Here is a 22,169-nt window from a genome sequence, read left to right as displayed (position 1 = left end):
TCTCCTGTGAGTCCAGTTTTAGATTCCGATGTTTTACTTCAGGTTTACTGTATCCCTTGGACCTTCTTATTGACGATGAAACACAGAAATTGCATCCGAATTTAATACAAAAGGCACAATACCGACTTAAGTACCAGAGGAGTGACACCCTAAGTTTCTATGACTTGAACCTCTCCCGTGAGTCCAGTTATAGATTCCGATGCTTCACTTCAGGTTTACTGTATACCTTGCAACTTCGTAATGACGATGAAACACAGAAATTCTATCGGAATTAAATTCAAAAGGCACAATGCCGACGTAAGTACAAGAGAACTGACTCTCTAACTTTCTATGATTTGAACCTCTCCTGTGAGTCAAGTTTTAGATTCCGATGCTTTACGTCAGGTTTACTGTATCCCTTTGACCATCTTATTGACGATAAAACACAGAAATTGCATCCGAATTTAATACAAAAGGCACAACACCGACTTAAGTACAAGTGGAGTGACACTCGAACTTTCTATGATTTGAACCTCTCCTGCGGGTCCAGTTTTAGATTCCGATGCTTCACTTCAGGTTTACTGTATACCTTGCACCTTCTTATTGACGATGAAACACAGAAATTGCATCCGAATCCGAAACAAAAATCACAATGCCGACTTAAGTAAAAGAGGACTGACACTCTCACTTTCTACGATTTGAACTTCTCCTGTGAGTCCAGTTTTAGATTCCGATGCTTCACTTCAGGTTTACTGTATCCCTTGGACCTTCTAATTGACGATGAAACACAGAAATTGCATCCGAATTTAATACAAAAGGCACAATGCCGACTTACGTACAAGAGGCCTGACACTCTCACTTTCTACGTTTTTAACCTCTCCTGTGAGTCCAGTTTTGGATTCCGATGCTTCACTTCTGGTTTACTGTATTTCTTGGACCTTCTTATTGACGATGAAACACAGTTATTGCATCCGAATTTAATACAAAAGGCACAATGCCGACTTAAGCACAAGGGGACTGACACCCTAAATTTCCATGATTTGAACCTCTCCTGTGAGTCCAGTTTTAGATTCCGATGCTTCACTTCAGGTTTACTGTATCCCTTGGACCTTCTTATTGACGATGAAACACAGAAATTGCATCCGAATTTATTACAAAAAGCACAATAACGTCTTAAGTAAAAGAGGACTGACACTCTCACTTTCTACGATTTGAACTTCTCCTGTGAGTCCAGTTTTAGATTCCGATGCTTCACTTCAGGTTTACTGTATCCCTTGGACCTTCTTATTGACGATGAAACACAGAAATTACATCCGAATTTAATACAAAAGGCACAATGCCGACTTAAGCACAAGGGGACTGACACCCTAAATTTCTATGATTTGAACCTCTCCTGTGAGTCCAGTTTTAGATTCCGATGCTTCACTTCAGGTATACTGTATCCCTTGGACCTTCTTATTGACGATGAAACACAGAAATTGCCTCCGAATTTATTACAAAAAGCACAATAACGTCTTAAGTAAAAGAGGACTGACACTCTCATTTTCTACGATTTGAACCTCTCCTGTGTTTCCAGTTTTAGTTCCGATGCTTCACTTCATGTTTACTTTAGACCTTGGACCTTCTTATTGACGATGAAACACAGAGTTTACATCCGAATTTAATACAAAAGGAACAATGCCGACTTAAGGACAGGAGGACTGACACTCTAACTTTCTATGATTTGAACCTGTCCTGTGAGTCCAGTTTTAGATTCCGATGCTTCACTTCAGGTTTACTGTATCCCTTGGACCATTCTTATTGACGATTTAACACAGAAATTGCATCCGAATTTAATACAAAAGGCACAATACCGACTTAAGTACTAGAATAGTGACACTCTAAGTTTCTATGATTTGAACCTCTCCCGTGAGTCCAGTTATAGATTCCGATGCTTCACTTCAGGTTTACTGTATCCCTTGGACCTTCTTATTGACAATGAAACACAGAAATTGCATCCGAATTTAATACAAAAGGCACAATGCCGACTTAAGTACAAGAGGCCTGACACTCTCACTTTCTACGATTTTAACCTCTCCTGTGAGTCCAGTTTTGGATTCCGATGCTTCACTTCTGGTTTACTGTATTCCTTGGACCTTCGTATTGACGATGAAACACAGATATAGCATCCGAATTTAATACAAAAGGTACAAAGCCGACTTAAGAACAAGAGGACTGACATTCTCACTTTCTATGATTTGAACCTCTCCTGTGAGTCCAGTTTTAGATTCCGATGCTTCACTTCAGGTTTGCTGTATACCTTGCACATTCTTATTGAGGATGAAACACAAAAATTGCAACCGAATTCGAAACAAATGCATAATGCCGACTTAAGTAAAAGAGGACTAACACTCTCACTTTCTATGATTTGAACCTCTCCTGAGAGTCCTGTTTTAGATTCCGATGCTTCACTTCGCTTTTACTGTATACCTTGCACCTTCTTATTGATGAAGAATAACAGAAATTGCACCTGGAATTAATAGAAAAGCACAATGCCAACTTAAGTACAAGAGGACTGACACTCTCACTTTCTACGATTTGAACATCTCCTGTGAGTCCTGTTTTAGATTCCGATGCTTCACTTCAGGTTTACTGTATCCCTTGGACCTTCTTACTGACGATGAAACACAGAAATTGCATCCGAATGTAATACAAAAGACACAATGCCGACTTAAGTAAAAGAGGACTGACACTCTCATATTCTATGATTTGAAACTCTCCTGTGAGTCCAGTCTTAGATTCCGATGCTTCACTTCTGGTTTACTGTATCCCTTGGACCTTCTTATTGACGACGAAACACAGATATTGCATCCGAATTTAATACAAAAGGCACAATGCAGACTTAGGTACAAGAGGACTGACACTCTAACTTTCTATGCTTTGAACCTCTCCTGTGAGTCCAGTTTTAGTTCCGATGCTTCACTTCATGTTTACTGTATACCTTGCACCTTCTTATTACGATGAAACACAGAAATTGCATCAGAATTTAAAACAAATGGCACGATGCCGACTTAAGTACAAGAGGACTGACACTCTCACTTTCTACGATTTTAACCTCTCCTGTGAGTCCAGTTTTATATTCCGATGCTTCACTTCTGGTTTTCTGTATCCATTGGACCATCTTATTGACGATGAAACACAGAAATTGCATCCGAATTTAATACAAAATCGCAATGCTGACTTAAGTACAAGAGGACTGACACTCTATGTTTCTATGCTCTGAACCTCTCCTGTGATTCCAGTTTTAGTTCCGGTGCTTCACTTCATGTTTACTGTAGACCTTGGACCTTCTTATTGACGATGAAACACAGAGCTTGCATCCGAATTTAATACAAAAGGCACAATGCCGACTTAAGGACAAGAGGACTGACACTCTAACATTCTATGATTTGAACCTCTCCTGTGAGTCCAGTTTTAGATTCCGATGTTTTACTTCAGGTTAACTGTATCCCTTGGACCTTCTTATTGACGATGAAACACAGAAATTGCATCCGAATTTAATACAAAAGGCACAATACCGACTTAAGTACCAGAGGAGTGACACTCTAAGTTTCTATGACTTGAACCTCCCCCGTGAGTCCAGTTATAGATTCCGATGCTTCACTTCAGGTTTACTGTATACCTTGCAACTTCGTAATGACGATGAAACACAGAAATTCCATCGGAATTAAATTCAAAAGGCACAATGCCGACGTAAGTACAAGAGGACTGACTCTCTAACTTTCTATGATTTGAACCTCTCCTGTGGGTCAAGTTTTGGATTCCGATGCTTTACGTCAGGTTTACTGTATCCCTTTGACCATCTTATTGACGATAAAACACAGAAATAGCATCCGAATTTAATACAAAACTCACAATACCGACTTAAGTACAAGTGGAGTGACACTCGAACTTTCTATGCTTTGAACCTCTCCTGTGATACCAGTTTTAGTTCCGATGCTTCACTTCATGTTTACTTTAGACCTTGGAGCTTCTTATTGACGATGAAACACAGAGTTTGCATCCGAATTTAATACAAAAGGCACAATGCCGACTTAAGGACAGGAGGACTGACACTCTAACTTACTATGATTTGAACCTCTCCTGTGAGTCCAGTTTTGGATTCCGATGATTCACTTCAGGTTTACTGTATTCCTTGGACCTTCTTATTGACGATTTAACACAGAAATTGCATCCGAAATTAATACAAAAGGCACAATACCGACTTAAGTACTAGAGTAGTGACACTCTAAGTTTCTATGATTTGAACCTCTCCCGTGAGTCCAGTTATAGATTCCGATGCTTCACTTCAGGTTTACTGTATCCCTTGGACCTTCTTATTGACAATGAAACACAGAAATTGCATCCGAATTTTATACAAAAGGCACAATGCCGACTTAAGTACAAGAGGCCTGACACTCTCACTTTCTACGATTTTAACCTCTCCTGTGAGTCCAGTTTTGGTTTCCGATGCTTCACGTCTGGTTTACTGTATCCCTTGGACCTTCTTATTGACGATGAAACACAGATATTGCATCCGAATTTAATACAAAAGGCACAATGCCGACTTAAGCACAAGGGGACTGACACCCTAAATTTCTATGATTTGAACCTCTCCTGTGAGTCTAGTTTTAGATTCCGATGCTTCACTTCAGGTTTACTGTATCCCTTGGACCTTCTTATTGACGATGAAACACAGAAATTGCGTCCGAATTTATTACAAAAAGCACAATACCGACTTAAGTACAAGTGAATTGACACTCTAAGTTTCTATGATTTCAACCTCTCCCGTGAGTCCAGTTATAGATTACGGTGCATCTCTTCAGGTTTACTGTATCCCTTGGACCTTCTTATTGACGATGAAACACAGAAATTGCATCCGAATTTAATACAAATGGCACAAAGCCGACTTAAGAACAAGAGGACTGACATTCTCACTTTCTATGATTTGAACCTCTCCTGTGAGTCCAGTTTTAGATTCCGATGCTTCACTTCAGGTTTGCTGTATACCTTGCACATTCTTATTGAGGATGAAACACAAAAATTGCAACCGAATTCGAAACAAATGCATAATGCCGACTTAAGTAAAAGAGGACTGACACTCTCACAATCTATGATTTGAAACTCTCCTGTGAGTCCAGTTTTATATTCCGATGCTTCACTTCTGGTTTACTGTATCCCTTGGACCATCTTATTGATGATGAAACACAGAAATTGCATCCGAATTTAATACAAAAGGCGCAATGCTGACTTAAGTACAAGAGGACTGACACTCTAACTTTCTATGCTCTGAACCTCTCCTGTGATTCCAGTTTTAGTTCCGGTGCTTCACTTCATGTTTACTGTAGACCTTGGACCTTCTTATTGACGATGAAACACAGAGCTTGCATCCGAATTTAATACAAAAGGCACAATGCCGACTTAAGGACAAGAGGACTGACACTCTAACTTTCTATGATTTGAACCTCTCCTGTGAGTCCAGTTTTAGATTCCGATGTTTTACTTCAGGTTTACTGTATCCCTTGGACCTTCTTATTGACGATGAAACACAGAAATTGCATCCGAATTTAATACAAAAGGCACAATACCGACTTAAGTACCAGAGGAGTGACCCCCTAAGTTTCTATGACTTGAACCTCTCCCGTGAGTCCAGTTATAGATTCCGATGCTTCACTTCAGGTTTACTGTATACCTTGCAACTTCGTAATGACGATGAAACACAGAAATTCTATCGGAATTAAATTCAAAAGGCACAATGCCGACGTAAGTACAAGAGAACTGACTCTCTAACTTTCTATGATTTGAACCTCTCCTGTGAGTCAAGTTTTAGATTCCGATGCTTTACGTCAGGTTTACTGTATCCCTTTGACCATCTTATTGACGATAAAACACAGAAATTGCATCCGAATTTAATACAAAAGGCACAATACCGACTCAAGTACAAGTGGAGTGACACTCGAACTTTCTATGATTTGAACCTCTCCTGCGGGTCCAGTTTTAGATTCCGATGCTTCACTTCAGGTTTACTGTATACCTTGCACCTTCTTATTGACGATGAAACACAGAAATTGCATCCGAATCCGAAACAAAAATCACAATGCCGACTTAAGTAAAAGAGGACTGACACTCTCACTTTCTACGATTTGAACTTCTCCTGTGAGTCCAGTTTTAGATTCCGATGCTTCACTTCAGGTTTACTGTATCCCTTGGACCTTCTAATTGACGATGAAACACAGAAATTGCATCCGAATTTAATACAAAAGGCACAATGCCGACTTACGTACAAGAGGCCTGACACTCTCACTTTCTACGATTTTAACCTCTCCTGTGAGTCCAGTTTTGGATTCCGATGCTTCACTTCTGGTTTACTGTATCCCTTGGACCTTCTTATTGACGATGAAACACAGTTATTGCATCCGAATTTAATACAAAAGGCACAATGCCGACTTAAGCACAAGGGGACTGACACCCTAAATTTCTATGATTTGAACCTCTCCTGTGAGTCCAGTTTTAGATTCCGATGCTTCACTTCAGGTTTACTGTATCCCTTGGACCTTCTTATTGACGATGAAACACAGAAATTGCCTCCGAATTTATTACAAAAAGCACAATAACGTCTTAAGTACAAGTGGAGTGACACTCTAAGTTCCTGTGATTTTAAACTCTCCCGTGAGTCCAGTTATACATTACGATGCATCTCTTGAGGTTTACTTTATCCCTTGGACCCTCTTATTGACGATGAAACACAGAAATTGCATCCGAATTTAATACAAATGGCACAAAGCCGACTTAAGAACAAGAGGACTGACATTCTCACTTTCTATGATTTGAACCTCTCCTGTGAGTGCAGTTTTAGATTCCGATGCTTCACTTCAGGTTTGCTGTATACCTTGCACATTCTTATTGAGGATGAAACACAAAAATTGCAACCGAATTCGAAACAAATGCATAATGCCGACTTAAGTAAAAGAGGACTAACACTCTCACTTTCTACGATTTGAGCATCTCCTGTGAGTCCAGTCTTAGATTCCGATGCTTCACTTCTGGTTTACTGTATCCCTTGGACCTTCTTATTGACGTCGAAACACAGATATTGCATCCGAATTTAATACAAAAGGCACAATGCCGACTTAGGTACAAGAGGACTGAAACTCTAACTTTCTATGCTTTGAACCTCTCCTGTGAGTCCAGTTTTAGTTCCGATGCTTCACTTCATGTTTACTGTAGACCTTGGACCTTCTTATTGACGATGAAACACAGAGTTTGCATCCGAATTTATTACAAATGGCACAATGTCGACTTAAGTACAAGAGGATTGACACTCTCACTTTCTATGATTTCAACCTCTCCTGTGAGTCCAGTTTTTGATTCCGATGCTTCACTTCAGGTTTACTGTATACCTTGCACCTTCTTATTACGACGAAACACAGAAATTGCATCAGAATTTAAAACAAATGGCACAATGCCGTCTTAAGTGCAAGAGGACTGACACTCTCACTTTCTACCATTTTAACCACTCCTGTGAGTCCAGTTTTGGATTCCGACGATTCACTTCTGGTTTACTGTATCCCTTGGACCTTCTTATTGACGATGAAACACAGAAATTGCATCCGAATTTAATACAAAAGGCACAATGCCGACTTAAGTACAAGAGGAGTGACACTCTAACTTTCTATGCTTTGAACCCCTCCTGTGAGTCCAGTTTTAGTTCCGATGCTTCACTTCATGTTTACTGTAGACCTTGGACCTTCTTAGTGACGAAGAAACACAGAGTTTGCATCCGAATTTAATACCAAAAGCACAATGCCGACTTAAGTACAAGAGGACTGACACTCTCACATTCTATGATTTAAACCTCTCCTGTGAGTCCAGTTTTAGATTCCGATGCTTCACTTCAGGTTCACTGTATACCTTGCACCTTCTTATTGACGATGAAACACAGAAATTGCTTCGGAATTAATATCAAAAGGCACAATGCCGACGTAAGTACAAGAGGACTGACACTCTAACTTTCTATGATTTGAACCTCTCCTGTGAGTCCAGTTTTTGATACCGATGCTTCACTTCAGGTTTACTGTATCCCTTGGACCTTCTTATTGACGATGAAACACAGAAATTGCATCCGAATTTAATACAAATGGCAGAATGCCGACTTAAGTACAAGAGGACTGACACTCTAACTTTCTATGCTTTGAACCTCTCCTGTGTTTCCAGTTTTAGTTCCGATGCTTCACTTCATGTTTACTTTAGACCTTGGACCTTCTTATTGACGATGAAACACAGAGTTTACATCCGAATTTAATACAAAAGGAACAATGCCGACTTAAGGACAGGAGGACTGACACTCTAACTTTCTATGATTTGAACCTGTCCTGTGAGTCCAGTTTTAGATTCCGATGCTTCACTTCAGGTTTACTGTATCCCTTGGACCTTCTTATTGACGATTTAACACTGAAATTGCATCCGAATTTAATACAAAATGCACAATACCGACTTAAGTACTAGAGTAGTGACACTCTAAGATTCTATGATTTGAACCTCTCCCGTGAGTCCAGTTACAGATTCCGATGCTTCACTTCAGGTTTACTGTATCCCTTGGACCTTCTTATTGACAATGAAACACAGAAATTGCATCCGAATTTAATACAAAAGGCACAATGCCGACTTAAGTACAAGAGGCCTGACACTCTCACTTTCTACGATTTTAACCTCTCCTGTGAGTCCAGTTTTGGATTCCGATGCTTCACTCCTGGTTTACTGTATTCCTTGGACCTTCTTATTGACGATGAAACACAGATATAGCATCCGAATTTAATACAAAAGGTACAAAGCCGACTTAAGAACAAGAGGACTGACATTCTCACTTTCTATGATTTGAACCTCTCCTGTGAGTCCAGTTTTAGATTCCGATGCTTCACTTCAGGTTTGCTGTATACCTTGCACATTCTTATTGAGGATGAAACACAAAAATTGCAACCGAATTCGAAACAAATGCATAATGCCGACTTAAGTAAAAGAGGACTAACACTCTCACTTTCTATGATTTGAACCTCTCCTGAGAGTCCTGTTTTAGATTCCGATGCTTCACTTCGCTTTTACTGTATACCTTGCACCTTCTTATTGATGAAGAATAACAGAAATTGCACCTGGAATTAATAGAAAGGCACAATGCCAACTTAAGTACAAGAGGACTGACACTCTCACTTTCTACGATTTGAACATCTCCTGTGAGTCCTGTTTTAGATTCCGATGCTTCACTTCAGGTTTACTGTATCCCTTGGACCTTCTTACTGACGATGAAACACAGAAATTGCATCCGAATGTAATACAAAAGACACAATGCCGACTTAAGTAAAAGAGGACTGACACTCTCATATTCTATGATTTGAAACTCTCCTGTGAGTCCAGTCTTAGATTCCGATGCTTCACTTCTGGTTTACTGTATCCCTTGGACCTTCTTATTGACGACGAAACACAGATATTGCATCCGAATTTAATACAAAAGGCACAATGCAGACTTAGGTACAAGAGGACTGACACTCTAACTTTCTATGCTTTGAACCTCTCCTGTGAGTACAGTTTTAGTTCCGATGCTTCACTTCATGTTTACTGTATACCTTGCACCTTCTTATTACGATGAAACACAGAAATTGCATCAGAATTTAAAACAAATGGCACGATGCCGTCTTAAGTGCAAGAGGACTGACACTCCCACTTTCTATGATTTGAACCTCTCCTGTGAGTCCAGTCATAGATTCCGATGCTTCCTTTCAGGTTTACTGTATACCTTGCACCTTCTTATAGACGATTAATCACAGAAATTGCATCGGAATTTAATACAAAAGGCACAATACCGACTTAAGTACAAGAGGACTGACACTCTCACTTTCTACGATTTTAACCTCTCCTGTGAGTCCAGTTTTATATTCCGATGCTTCACTTCTGGTTTTCTGTATCCCTTGGACCATCTTATTGACGATGAAACACAGAAATTGCATCCGAATTTAATACAAAATCGCAATGCTGACTTAAGTACAGGAGGACTGACACTCTATCTTTCTATGCTCTGAACCTCTCCTGTGATTCCAGTTTTGTTCCGGTGCTTCACTTCATGTTTACTGTAGACCTTGGACCTTCTTATTGACGATGAATCACAGAGCTTGCATCCGAATTTAATACAAAAGGCACAATGCCGACTTAAGGACAAGAGGACTGACACTCTAACATTCTATGATTTGAACCTCTCCTGTGAGTCCAGTTTTAGATTCCGATGTTTTACTTCAGGTTTACTGTATCCCTTGGACCTTCTTATTGACGATGAAACACAGAAATTGCATCCGAATTTAATACAAAAGGCACAATACCGACTTAAGTACCAGACGAGTGACACTCTAAGTTTCTATGACTTGGACCTCCCCCGTGAGTCCAGTTATAGATTCCGATGCTTCACTTCAGGTTTACTGTATACCTTGCAACTTCGTAATGACGATGAAACACAGATATTCCATCGGAATTAAATTCAAAAGGCACAATGCCGACGTAAGTACAAGAGGACTGACTCTCTAACTTTCTATGATTTGAACCTCTCCTGTGAGTCAAGTTTTGGATTCCGATGCTTTACGTCAGGTTTACTGTATCCCTTTGACCATCTTATTGACGATAAAACACAGAAAAAGCATCCGAATTTAATACAAAAGGCACAATACCGACTTAAGTACAAGTGGAGTGACACTCGAACTTTCTATGATTTGAACCTCTCCTGCGGGTCCAGTTTTAGATTCCGATGCTTCACTTCAGGTTTACTGTATACCTTGCACCTTCTTATTGACGATGAAACACAGAAATTGCATCCGAATCCGAAACAAAAGGCACAATGCCGACTTAAGTAAAAGAGGACTGACACTCTCACTTTCTACGATTTGAACTTCTCCTGTGAGTCCAGTTTTAGATTCCGATGCTTCACTTCAGGTTTACTGTATCCCTTGGACCTTCTAATTGACGATGAAACACAGAAATTGCATCCGAATTTAATACAAAAGGCACAATGCTGACTTAGGTACAAGAGGACTGACACTCTAACTTTCTATGCTTTGAACCTCTCCTGTGATACCAGTTTTAGTTCCGATGCTTCACTTCATGTTTACTTTAGACCTTGGAGCTTCTTATTGACGATGAAACACAGAGTTTGCATCCGAATTTAATACAAAAGGCACAATGCCGACTTAAGGACAGGAGGACTGACACTCTAACTTACTATGATTTGAACCTCTCCTGTGAGTCCAGTTTTAGATTCCGATGCTTCACTTCAGGTTTACTGTATTCCTTGGACCTTCTTATTGACGATTTAACACAGAAATTGCATCCGAAATTAATACAAAAGGCACAATACCGACTTAAGTACTAGAGTAGTGACACTCTAAGTTTCTATGATTTGAACCTCGCCCGTGAGTCCAGTTATAGATTCCGATGCTTCACTTCAGGTTTACTGTATCCCTTGGACCTTCTGATTGACAATGAAACACAGAAATTGCATCCGAATTTAATACAAAAGGCACAATGCCGACTTAGGTACAAGAGGCCTGACACTCTCACTTTCTACGATTTTAACCTCTCCTGTGAGTCCAGTTTTTGGTTTCCCGATGCTTCACGTCTGGTTTTACTGTATCCCTTGGACCTTCTTATTGACGATGAAACACAGATATTGCATCCGAATTTAATACAAAAGGCACAATGCCGACTTAAGCACAAGGGGACTGACACCCTAAATTTCTATGATTTGAACCTCTCCTGTGAGTCTAGTTTTAGATTCCGATGCTTCACTTCAGGTTTACTGTATCCCTTGGACCTTCTTATTGACGATGAAACACAGAAATTGCGTCCGAATTTATTACAAAAAGCACAATACCGACTTAAGTACAAGTGAATTGACACTCTAAGTTTCTATGATTTCAACCTCTCCCGTGAGTCCAGTTATAGATTACGGTGCATCTCTTCAGGTTTACTGTATCCCTTGGACCTTCTTATTGACGATGAAACACAGAAATTGCATCCGAATTTAATACAAATGGCACAAAGCCGTCTTAAGAACAAGAGGACTGACATTCTCACTTTCTATGATTTGAACCTCTCCTGTGAGTCCAGTTTTAGATACCGATGCTTCACTTCAGGTTTGCTGTATACCTTGCACATTCTTATTGAGGATGAAACACAAAAATTGCAACCGAATTCGAAACAAATGCATAATGCCGACTTAAGTAAAAGAGGACTGACACTCTCACATTCTATGATTTGAAACTCTCCTGTGAGTCCAGTTTTATATTCCGATGCTTCACTTCTGGTTTACTGTATCCCTTGGACCATCTAATTGATGATGAAACACAGAAATTGCATCCGAATTTAATACAAAAGGCGCAATGCTGACTTAAGTACAAGAGGACTGACACTCTAACTTTCTATGCTCTGAACCTCTCCTGTGATTCCAGTTTTAGTTCCGGTGCTTCACTTCATGTTTACTGTAGACCTTCGACCTTCTTATTGACGATGAAACACAGAGCTTGCATCCGAATTTAATACAAAAGGCACAATGCCGACTTAAGGACAAGAGGACTGACACTCTAACTTTCTATGATTTGAACCTCTCCTGTGAGTCCAGTTTTAGATTCCGATGTTTTACTTCAGGTTTACTGTATCCCTTGGACCTTCTTATTGACGATGAAAACACAGAAATTGCATCCGAATTTAATACAAAAGGCACAATACAGACTTAAGTACCAGAGGAGTGACACCCTAAGTTTCTATGACTTGAACCTCTCCCGTGAGTCCAGTTATAGATTCCGATGCTTCACTTCAGGTTTTACTGTATTCCTTGCAACTTCGTAATGACGATGAAAACACAGAAATTCTATCGGAATTAAATTCAAAAGGCACAATGCCGACGTAAGTACAAGAGAACTGACTCTCTAACTTTCAAGATTTGAACCTCTCCTGTGAGTCAAGTTTTAGATTCCGATGCTTTACGTCAGGTTTACTGTATCCCTTTGACCATCTTATTGACGATAAAACACAGTTATTGCATCCGAATTTAATACAAAAGGCACAATGCCGACTTAAGCACAAGGGGACTGACACCTTAAATTTCTATGATTTGAACCTCTCCTGTGAGTCCAGTTTTAGATTCCGATGCTTCACTTCGGGTTTACTGTATCCCTTGGACCTTCTTATTGACGATGAAACACAGAAATTGCCTCCGAATTTATTACAAAAAGCACAATAACGTCTTAAGTACAAATGGAGTGACACTCTAAGTTTCTGTGATTTTAAACTCTCCCGTGAGTCCAGTTATACATTACGATGCATCTCTTGAGGTTTACTTTATCCCTTGGACCCTCTTATTGACGATGAAACACAGAAATTGCATCCGAATTTAATACAAATGGCACAAAGCCGACTTAAGAACAAGAGGACTGACATTCTCACTTTCTATGATTTGAACCTCTCCTGTGAGTGCAGTTTTAGATTCCGATGCTTCACTTCAGGTTTGCTGTATACCTTGGACCTTCTTATTGACGATGAAACACAGAGTTTGCATCCGAATTTATTACAAATGGCACAATGTCGACATAAGTACAAGAGGACTAACACTCTCACTTTCTATGATTTCAACCTCTCCTGTGAGTCCAGTTTTTGATTCCGATGCTTCACTTCAGGTTTACTGTATACCTTGCACCTTCTTATTACGACGAAACACAGAAATTGCATCAGAATTTAAAACAAATGGCACAATGCCGTCTTAAGTGCAAGAGGACTGACACTCTCACTTTCTACCATTTTAACCACTCCTGTGAGTCCAGTTTTGGATTCCGACGATTCACTTCTGGTTTACTGTATCCCTTGGACCTTCTTATTGACGATGAAACACAGAAATTGCATCCGAATTTAATACAAAAGGCACAATGCCGACTTAAGTACAAGAGGAGTGACACTCTAACTTTCTATGCTTTGAACCCCTCCTGTGAGTCCAGTTTTAGTTCCGATGCTTCACTTCATGTTTACTGTAGACCTTGGACCTTCTTAGTGACGAAGAAACACAGAGTTTGCATCCGAATTTAATACAAAAAGCACAATGCCGACTTAAGTACAAGAGGACTGACACTCTCACATTCTATGATTTAAACCTCTCCTGTGAGTCCAGTTTTAGATTCCGATGCTTCACTTCAGGTTTACTGTATACCTTGCACCTTCTTATTGACGATGAAACACAGAAATTGCTTCGGAATTAAAATCAAAAGGCACAATGCCGACGTAAGTACAAGAGGACTGACACTCTAACTTTCTATGATTTGTACCTCTCCTGTGAGTCCAGTTTTTGATACCGATGCTTCACTTCAGGTTTACTGTATCCCTTGGACCTTCTTATTGACGATGACACACAGAAATTGCATCCGAATTTAATAAAAATGGCACAATGCCGACTTAAGTACAAGAGGACTGACACTCTCACTTTCTATGATTTGAACCTCTCCTGTGAGTCCAGTTTTAGTTTCCGATGCTTCACTTCAGGTTTACTGTATATCTTGCACCTTCTTATTGACGATGAATAACAGAAATTGCATCTGAAATTAATACAAAGGGCACAATGCCGACTTAAGTACAAGAGGACTGACACTCTCACTTTCTACGATTTGAACCTCTTTCTTGTGAGTCCAGTCTTAGATTCCGATGCTTCACTTCTGGTTTACTGTAACCCTTGGACCTTCTTATTGACGATGAAACACAGAAATTGCGTCCGAATTTAATACAAAAGGCGCAATGCTGACTTAAGTACAAGAGGACTGACACTCTAACTTTCTATGCTTTGAACCTCTCCTGTGAGTCCAGTTTTAGTTCCGATGCTTCACTTCATGTTTACTGTAGACCTTGGACCTTCTTATTGACGATGAAACACAGAGTTTTCATCCGAATTTATTACAAATGGCACAATGCCGACTTAAGTACAAGAGGATTGACACTCCCACTTCCTATGATTTGAACCTCTTCTGTGAGTCCAGTCATAGATTCCGATGCTTCACTTCAGGTTTACTGTATACCTTGCACCTTCTTATAGACGATTAATCACAGAAATTGCATCGGAATTTAATACAAAAGGCACATGCCGACTTAAGTACAAGAGGACTGACACTCTCACATTCTACGATTTTAACCTCTCCTGTGAGTCCAGTTTTATATTCCGATGCTTCACTTCTGGTTTACTGTATCCCTTGGACCATCTTATTGACGATGAAACACAGAAATTGCATCCGAATTTAATACAAAAGGCGCAATGCTGACTTAAGTACAAGAGGACTGACACTCAAACTTTCTATGCTCTGAAACTCTCCTGTGATTCCAGTTTTAGTTCAGGTGCTTCACTTCATGTTTACTGTAGACCTTGGACCTTCTTATTGACGATGAAACACAGAGCTTGCATCCGAATTTAATACAAAAGGCACAATGCCGACTTAAGGACAAGAGGACTGTCACTCTAACTTTCTATGATTTGAACCTCTCCTGTGAGTCCAGTTTTAGATTCCGATGTTTTACTTCAGGTTTACTGTATCCCTTGGACCTTCTTATTGACGATGAAACACAGAGATTGCATCCGAATTTAATACAAAAGGCACAATACCGACTTAAGTACTAGAGGAGTGACACTCTAAGTTTCTATGACTTGAACCTCTCCCGTGAGTCCAGTTATAGATTCCGATGCTTCACTTCAGGTTTACTGTATACCTTGCAACTTCGTAATGACGATGAAAACACAGAAATTCCATCGGAATTAAATTCAAAAGGCACAATGCTGACGTAAGTACAAGAGGATTGACTCTCTAACTTTCTATGATTTGAACCTCTCCTGTGAGTCAAGTTTTAGATTCCGATGCTTTACGTCAGGTTTAATGTATCCCTTTGACCATCTTATTGACGATAAAAACACAGAAATTGCATCCGAATTTAATACAAAAGGCACAATACCGACTTAAGTACAAGTGGAGTGACACTCGAACTTTCTATGATTTGAACCTCTCCTGCGGGTCCAGTTTTTAGATTCCGATGCTTCACTTCAGGTTTACTGTATACCTTGCACCTTCTTATTGACGATGAAAGACAGAAATTGCATCCGAATCCGAAACAAAAGGCACAATGCCGACTTAAGTAAAAGAGGACTGACACTCTCACTTTCTACGATTTGAACTTCTCCTGTGAGTCCAGTTTTTAGATTCCGATGCTTCACTTCAGGTTTACTGTATCCCTTGGACCTTCTAATTGACGATGAGACACAGAAATTGCATCCGAATTTAATACAAAAGGCACAATACAGACTTAAGTACCAGAGGAGTGACACCCTAAGTTTCTATGACTTGAACCTCTCCCGTGAGTCCAGTTATAGATTCCGATGCTTCACTTCAGGTTTACTGTATTCCTTGCAACTTCGTAATGACGATGAAACACAGAAATTCTATCGGAATTAAATTCAAAAGGCACAATGCCGACGTAAGTACAAGAGAACTGACTCTCTAACTTTCTATGATTTGAACCTCTCCTGTGAGTCAAGTTTTAGATTCCGATGCTTTACGTCAGGTTTACTGTATCCCTTTGACCATCTTATTGACGATAAAACACAGAAATTGCATCCGAATTTAATACAAAAGGCACAATACCGACTTAAGTACAAGTGGAGTGACACTCGAACTTTCTATGATTTGAACCTCTCCTGCGGGTCCAGTTTTTTAGATTCCGATGCTTCACTTCAGGTTTACTGTATACCTTGCACCTTCTTATTGACGATGAAACACAGAAATTGCATCCGAATCCGAAACAAAAATCACAATGCCGACTTAAGTAAAAAGAGGACTGACACTCTCACTTTCTAAGATTTGAACTTCTCCTGTGAGTCCAGTTTTAGATTCCGATGCTTCACTTCAGGTTTACTGTATCCCTTGGACCTTCTAATTGACGATGAAACACAGAAATTGCATCCGAATTTAATACAAAAGGCACAATGCCGACTTACGTACAAGAGGCCTGACACTCTCACTTTCTACGATTTTTAACCTCTCCTGTGAGTCCAGTTTTGGATTCCGATGCTTCACTTCTGGTTTACTGTATCCCTTGGACCTTCTTATTGACGATGAAACACAGTTATTGCATCCGAATTTAATACAAAAGGCACAATGCCGACTTAAGCACAAGGGGGACTGACACCTTAAATTTCTATGATTTGAACCTCTCCTGTGAGTCCAGTTTTAGATTCCGATGCTTCACTTCGGGTTTACTGTATACCTTGGACCTTCTTATTGACGATGAAACACAGAAATTGCCTCCGAATTTATTACAAAAAGCACAATAACGTCTTAAGTACAAATGGAGTGACACTCTAAGTTTCTGTGATTTTAAACTCTCCCGTGAGTCCAGTTATACATTACGATGCATCTCTTGAGGTTTACTTTATCCCTTGGACCCTCTTATTGACGATGAAACACAGAAATTGCATCCGAATTTAATACAAATGGCACAAAGCCGACTTAAGAACAAGAGGACTGACATTCTCACTTTCTATGATTTGAACCTCTCCTGTGAGTGCAGTTTTAGATTCCGATGCTTCACTTCAGGTTTGCTGTATACCTTGGACCTTCTTATTGACGATGAAACACAGAGTTTGCATCCGAATTTATTACAAATGGCACAATGTCGACATAAGTACAAGAGGATTAACACTCTCACTTTCTATGATTTCAACCTCTCCTGTGAGTCCAGTTTTTGATTCCGATGCTTCACTTCAGGTTTACTGTATACCTTGCACCTTCTTATTACGACGAAACACAGAAATTGCATCAGAATTTAAAACAAATGGCACAATGCCGTCTTAAGTGCAAGAGGACTGACACTCTCACTTTCTACCATTTTAACCACTCCTGTGAGTCCAGTTTTGGATTCCGACGATTCACTTCTGGTTTACTGTATCCCTTGGACCTTCTTATTGACGATGAAACACAGAAATTGCATCCGAATTTAATACAAAAGGCACAATGCCGACTTAAGTACAAGAGGAGTGACACTCTAACTTTCTATGCTTTGAACCCCTCCTGTGAGTCCAGTTTTAGTTCCGATGCTTCACTTCATGTTTACTGTAGACCTTGGACCTTCTTAGTGACGAAGAAACACAGAGTTTGCATCCGAATTTAATACAAAAAGCACAATGCCGACTTAAGTACAAGAGGACTGACACTCTCACATTCTATGATTTAAACCTCTCCTGTGAGTCCAGTTTTTAGATTCCGATGCTTCACTTCAGGTTTACTGTATACCTTGCACCTTCTTATTGACGATGAAACACAGAAATTGCTTCGGAATTAAAATCAAAAGGCACAATGCCGACGTAAGTACAAGAGGACTGACACTCTAACTTTCTATGATTTGTACCTCTCCTGTGAGTCCAGTTTTTGATACCGATGCTTCACTTCAGGTTTACTGTATCCCTTGGACCTTCTTATTGACGATGACACACAGAAATTGCATCCGAATTTAATAAAAATGGCACAATGCCGACTTAAGTACAAGAGGACTGACACTCTCACTTTCTATGATTTGAACCTCTCCTGTGAGTCCAGTTTTAGTTTCCGATGCTTCACTTCAGGTTTACTGTATATCATGCACCTTCTTATTGACGATGAATAACAGAAATTGCATCTGAAATTAATACAAAGGGCACAATGCCGACTTAAGTACAAGAGGACTGACACTCTCACTTTCTACGATTTGAACCTCTTTCTTGTGAGTCCAGTCTTAGATTCCGATGCTTCACTTCTGGTTTACTGTAACCCTTGGACCTTCTTATTGACGATGAAACACAGAAATTGCGTCCGAATTTAATACAAAAGGCGCAATGCTGACTTAAGTACAAGAGGACTGACACTCTAACTTTCTATGCTTTGAACCTCTCCTGTGAGTCCAGTTTTAGTTCCGATGCTTCACTTCATGTTTACTGTAGACCTTGGACCTTCTTATTGACGATGAAACACAGAGTTTTTCATCCGAATTTATTACAAATGGCACAATGCCGACTTAAGTACAAGAGGATTGACACTCCCACTTCCTATGATTTGAACCTCTTCTGTGAGTCCAGTCATAGATTCCGATGCTTCACTTCAGGTTTACTGTATACCTTGCACCTTCTTATAGACGATTAATCACAGAAATTGCATCGGAATTTAATACAAAAGGCACATGCCGACTTAAGTACAAGAGGACTGACACTCTCACATTCTACGATTTTAACCTCACCTGTGAGTCCCAGTTTTATATTCCGATGCTTCACTTCTGGTTTACTGTATCCCTTGGACCATCTTATTGACGATGAAAACACAGAAATTGCATCCGAATTTAATACAAAAGGCGCAATGCTGACTTAAGTACAAGAGGACTGACACTCTAACTTTCTATGCTCTGAAACTCTCCTGTGATTCCAGTTTTAGTTCAGGTGCTTCACTTCATGTTTACTGTAGACCTTGGACCTTCTTATTGACGATGAAACACAGAGCTTGCATCCGAATTTAATACAAAAGGCACAATGCCGACTTAAGGACAAGAGGACTGACACTCTAACTTTCTATGATTTGAACCTCTCCTGTGAGTCCAGTTTTAGATTCCGATGTTTTACTTCAGGTTTACTGTATCCCTTGGACCTTCTTATTGACGATGAAACACAGAGATTGCATCCGAATTTAATACAAAAGGCACAATACCGACTTAAGTACTAGAGGAGTGACACTCTAAGTTTCTATGACTTTGAACCTCTCCCGTGAGTCCAGTTATAGATTCCGATGCTTCACTTCAGGTTTACTGTATACCTTGCAACTTCGTAATGACGATGAAACACAGAAATTCCATCGGAATTAAATTCAAAAGGCACAATGCTGACGTAAGTACAAGAGGATTGACTCTCTAACTTTCTATGATTTGAACCTCTCCTGTGAGTCAAGTTTTAGATTCCGATGCTTTACGTCAGGTTTAATGTATCCCTTTGACCATCTTATTGACGATAAAACACAGAAATTGCATCCGAATTTAGTACAAAAAGGCACAATACCGACTTAAGTACAAGTGGAGTGACACTCGAACTTTCTATGATTTGAACCTCTCCTGCGGGTCCAGTTTTAGATTCCGATGCTTCACTTCAGGTTTACTGTATACCTTGCACCTTCTTATTGACGATGAAACACAGAAATTGCATCCGAATCCGAAACAAAAATCACAATGCCGACTTAAGTAAAAGAGGACTGACACTCTCACTTTCTAAGATTTGAACTTCTCCTGTGAGTCCAGTTTTAGATTCCGATGCTTCACTTCAGGTTTACTGTATCCCTTGGACCTTCTAATTGACGATGAAACACAGAAATTGCATCCGAATTTAATACAAAAGGCACAATGCCGACTTACGTACAAGAGGCCTGACACTCTCACTTTCTACGATTTTAACCTCTCCTGTGAGTCCAGTTTTGGATTCCGATGCTTCACTTCTGGTTTACTGTATCCCTTGGACCTTCTTATTGACGATGAAACACAGTTATTGCATCCGAATTTAATACAAAAGGCACAATGCCGACTTAAGCACAAGGGGACTGACACCTTAAATTTCTATGATTTGAACCTCCCCTGTGAGTCCAGTTTTAGATTCCGATGCTTCACTTCGGGTTTACTGTATCCTTGGACCTTCTTATTGACGATGAAACACAGAAATTGCCTCCGAATTTATTACAAAAAGCACAATAACGTCTTAAGTACAAATGGAGTGACACTCTAAGTTTCTGTGATTTTAAACTCTCCCGTGAGTCCAGTTATACATTACGATGCATCTCTTGAGGTTTACTTTATCCCTTGGACCCTCTTATTGACGATGAAACACAGAAATTGCATCCGAATTTAATACAAATGGCACAAAGCCGACTTAAGAACAAGAGGACTGACATTCTCACTTTCTATGATTTGAACCTCTCCTGTGAGTGCAGTTTTAGATTCCGATGCTTCACTTCAGGTTTGCTGTATACCTTGGACCTTCTTATTGACGATGAAACACAGAGTTTGCATCCGAATTTATTACAAATGGCACAATGTCGACATAAGTACAAAAGGATTAACACTCTCACTTTCTATGATTTCAACCTCTCCTGTGAGTCCAGTTTTTGATTCCGATGCTTCACTTCAGGTTTACTGTATACCTTGCACCTTCTTATTACGACGAAACACAGAAATTGCATCAGAATTTAAAACAAATGGCACAATGCCGTCTTAAGTGCAAGAGGACTGACACTCTCACTTTCTACCATTTTAACCACTCCTGTGAGTCCAGTTTTGGATTCCGACGATTCACTTCTGGTTTACTGTATCCCTTGGACCTTCTTATTGACGATGAAACACAGAAATTGCATCCGAATTTAATACAAAAGGCACAATGCCGACTTAAGTACAAGAGGAGTGACACTCTAACTTTCTATGCTTTGAACCCCTCCTGTGAGTCCAGTTTTAGTTCCGATGCTTCACTTCATGTTTACTGTAGACCTTGGACCTTCTTAGTGACGAAGAAACACAGAGTTTGCATCCGAATTTAATACAAAAAGCACAATGCCGACTTAAGTACAAGAGGACTGACACTCTCACATTCTATGATTTAAACCTCTCCTGTGAGTCCAGTTTTAGATTCCGATGCTTCACTTCAGGTTTACTGTATACCTTGCACCTTCTTATAGACGATTAATCACAGAAATTGCATCGGAATTTAATACAAAAGGCACATGCCGACTTAAGTACAAGAGGACTGACACTCTAACATTCTACGATTTTAACCTCTCCTGTGAGTCCAGTTTTATATTCCGATGCTTCACTTCTGGTTTACTGTATCCCTTGGACCATCTTATTGACGATGAAACACAGAAATTGCATCCGAATTTAATACAAAAGGCGCAATGCTGACTTAAGTACAAGAGGACTGACACTCTAACTTTCTATGCTCTGAAACTCTCCTGTGATTCCAGTTTTAGTTCAGGTGCTTCACTTCATGTTTACTGTAGACCTTGGACCTTCTTATTGACGATGAAACACTGAGCTTGCATCCGAATTTAATACAAAAAGGCACAATGCCG

The sequence above is a fragment of the Schistocerca piceifrons genome, unplaced genomic scaffold (genome assembly GCF_021461385.2).
Source record: "Schistocerca piceifrons isolate TAMUIC-IGC-003096 unplaced genomic scaffold, iqSchPice1.1 HiC_scaffold_762, whole genome shotgun sequence".
Taxonomy (NCBI): domain Eukaryota; kingdom Metazoa; phylum Arthropoda; class Insecta; order Orthoptera; family Acrididae; genus Schistocerca; species Schistocerca piceifrons.
This window is presented reverse-complemented; position numbering follows the sequence as displayed.